Source organism: Bubalus bubalis, chromosome 2 (assembly GCF_019923935.1).
Source record: "Bubalus bubalis isolate 160015118507 breed Murrah chromosome 2, NDDB_SH_1, whole genome shotgun sequence".
Taxonomy (NCBI): Eukaryota; Metazoa; Chordata; class Mammalia; order Artiodactyla; family Bovidae; genus Bubalus; species Bubalus bubalis.
Genome location: NC_059158.1, coordinates 14,272,118 through 14,275,449, shown reverse-complemented (window position 1 = coordinate 14,275,449; position 3,332 = coordinate 14,272,118). Strand labels below are relative to the sequence as shown.

At 39.9% G+C, this 3,332-nt stretch overlaps 1 pseudogene; it reads right to left on the bottom strand.

The window, feature by feature from the left end:
* Nucleotides 1-229: 229 nt before the first annotated feature.
* On the bottom strand, nt 230-1,026 carry LOC102401151 (annotated as a pseudogene).
* Between the last annotated feature and the right edge of the window lie 2,306 nt (nt 1,027-3,332).

The following is a 3,332-nucleotide window of genomic DNA, read 5'->3' as shown; positions in this document are numbered from 1 at the left end:
GGCAAGGGCTGGGGCAGAGTAATGGTGGATTCACCAGATCAGCTGACATCCCAGAAAGGTTCTTGTCTACTTAGCAAAAAGCCTTAGGTAGGCTGATAAAACTTTAAAGTATGCATTTGCTGGAGACTTCTCAAGGGAGGGATGTAGTAGGAAAGAGAGGTCAGAGGGCTAGAAATACCTCTCATTTCTTCTTTTCAACTCTTTATTTTCTTGATCAAGCATCTCCTACAATCAGAATTTACATGCAGTTGCAAACAAATTTGACAATGAAGTTTATGTCCCTGATATACACCAACAAATCACTATATTCACCCACGTTGACCCAAACCTTTTTATTCCTCCATGTCTACACTACCAGCCTTCAGTAGTAACCACCATAATGTACTCCAATGGCAAAAGGTAAACCACCTGTTCTATTGATAAAAATTTAAATCAGGAATAAGTAAACAGAAAAGGCCTTTTTTTTTTTTTTTCTGAAAAGGTTTATTGTGCACAGAGGGGAAGTGTTCAGTCCTTCTTGGCTGCCGCTCTCCTCATGATGGCTAGGACGTTGCTCAGCTCCTCTCTCTTCCTCTTGGTGTGAATGTGCGTCTCCACCCTTTTCTTGATGACCTTGAGGGCCCACTCGTCCTTGGAGACTGTGAGCAGCTCCATGGCCCGCGGCTCATGAGGGGCGAAGCCGCACACCGCCCGCATCGTGTCCTTCAGGAACTTGGTGTGTGTTTGGTGACGTACCCACGCCGGTGGCTGTGCCTCAACTTGCTCATGTTCTTAGTCGCCTTGTGGCCCTTGTGGAGACCCACAGCCACGGGGGAGCGCAGAGCCCTGGCTGCTGCTGTTCAACTGAAAAGGCATTTTTAAAATGAAGTTCTTTTTGGACACTTAGGTGCTAATTCACTTTATTAAACAACCAAACAGAGAACTATGTCAATTAAGTGGGTACAAGGTTTCATTTGACTCCGGGAGTTTAGAAAGGGTGTTATAATAATGTTACCAATAAAACTTACCTATTTTGGCAAAATTCATCTTGGAATACAAATGTCCTTAGTATGAAAATGATTCTTCATTTTCTCAGTTGGAATATGATCAGTGTTTTAACCTGCTTCTGTAATTCAGGAGGTCTGAAGTCCATCATTTCATTTCTGAAGGGACAGGAAATAACAATAGGAGAGCACTCTTCCTTCTTCCTTCACCCTGCCGTAGCACGTTTGTTGAGCCATCAGGCTCCTGGGGCATCTTTTTATATCTGTCCTGCTGAAATGAAAAAAGAGTGGTTAGCATTTTATTGAAACGGTGGTTCTAAGATCTTTATGTGCTTAGTCCCTCAGTCATGTCTGACTCTTTGCGACCCCATGAACTGTAGCCTGCTAGACACTTCTGTCCCTGGGGATTCTCCAGGCAGGAATACTGGAATGGATTGCCATGCCCTCCTCAAGATCTTTATGGCAGGTGTTATAAGGGACTTTCTCCTTCCTTCAGACTTGGAGTAACCAAAAAAAAAAAAAAAAACATTATCTGCCTTATGCCTTGACAAAATTTAGAATTGTTTCAAAAAATCAGAAGACGTAGTAGTCAGAGTTCTATCTCTGTTCTAGTTACTATATTTCTAGAGGGTACCAGGTTTTAGGAGTGAGTAGACGGGTGCAGCTAGGGTGATACCCAGCTTCAAAGACCATTTCTCAATAGTCCATCAACTTGCTAGTGGGATGGTCCATGGCAGAGGAGAGAAATTGGCTGAAGATCTCCATGTTAGTTCTTGTTCCCTTGTCATAAGTAAAAATCAGGTGTCTAGAACATTATGGCTTCTCCTCTTGGCTGGTTAATTTTTATAATTCTACCATGGTAGTAATACATGCTGAATAAAGGCTGTCTTGTAACCAGCAGAAGAATTTGGATTGGTAATTGGGAAGTCTCTGGGTACTAAAATAACAAATATCTCTGAACCAGTGTTTCAGAGATAACAGAGAAAATACAAGGGTTTGGGGTCAGGAATTCAGGTCTGACATCTAGGAAGGTAAATATAAGGAGGGAAAAAATGTGAGAGAACGTACTTTGAACCAATTATTATTTTAATGACAGTTGCTGGAGCATGATATAAATATTTACTGGATAAAGACATAGGATTTCCCCTGTATTCACATATTTAAAGCAGAATATGAGGATCGGGGTGGGAGGTTGGACTGGAAATAATCTAGATCCTTTCCAAATGTAATTTCTATGATTTGATGGCATCCTTACATCACTCTGCACACTATTCCCACTTAATTTGCAATCTCCAATTAGCTTTGCAATTATAGTTTTAGTAAAATGCTTCACTGGTCTTCACTTCTAAATGCCTAATGCTACTTTACTAAAGAAAACAAAGAGATAAACAGACACCTTGGTGATAAAGGTACTTGGCCTGTGTCAATAGTACTAATATTTCATCTTGCAAGAGATTCAGCACTTATTTTAAAGCATCCTGCTTGCTGTGTGCATATGCGTTGAACATTACCATCTAGCTCAAGAATCTCATCTACAACTCCGAAGATATTTATAGTCGTGTAGCGGTTGTGTTTTTGAAATACAAAGTATGGCTTTATGTTATCAATTTTGATTTCTGTAAGTCATCCAAGAAAACTAGTCTCATTACTCCATAGTCCTATCGCAAAGATGAATTCTGGCTATCTTCCACGTTGTTATTGACTTCTTTTCTAGGAAGTAGAGTTTATATAGCTCTAAAAAGGATTTACAGCGTATACAACAGTGCACCGTCAAATTCCATCTTCTAATGAAAGCAGGGAAATAGCCAGTTCCCTTCTAACTATGTTATTGGAGCTTACAGTTTAGGGACACACGGGAGCTTAGGAAGGTACCTAAACCCTGACAAGGTTTGAATCGTTGTATTATCATTCATCCATTACCTAGCAATTTGTACTTGGCCCTTCTATTTCCCCTAGAGATTTTAACCTTTATAATAGTAGTAGTATAGGTATATATTTTAATTATGAGCTAAAGAATTATACTCTGCAAATATGGGTTACTTTAAGGCTGCGGTAAGATAAATCTCTTTTACCGTCTTAAAAATCAACAGCAAAGTGATGGCATTGATGAGACGGTAGGGATCAAAAGTAGACTAGCACATGTTCCCAAATGGTGGTGTGCATAACCCAATCTCCTGTGTACTTGCCTAAAACACAGATAACTGGGGACCACCCCTAGTTTCTCTGCTTCCCATAATTCAAAAGCAGCGACTCAAGGAGCACATTTTGAAAAATACTAACGTCATCAACAGTAAATGTAATAATAAATTTAAAAAACAATGTACATATGAGATTTTACCAAGCCTATAG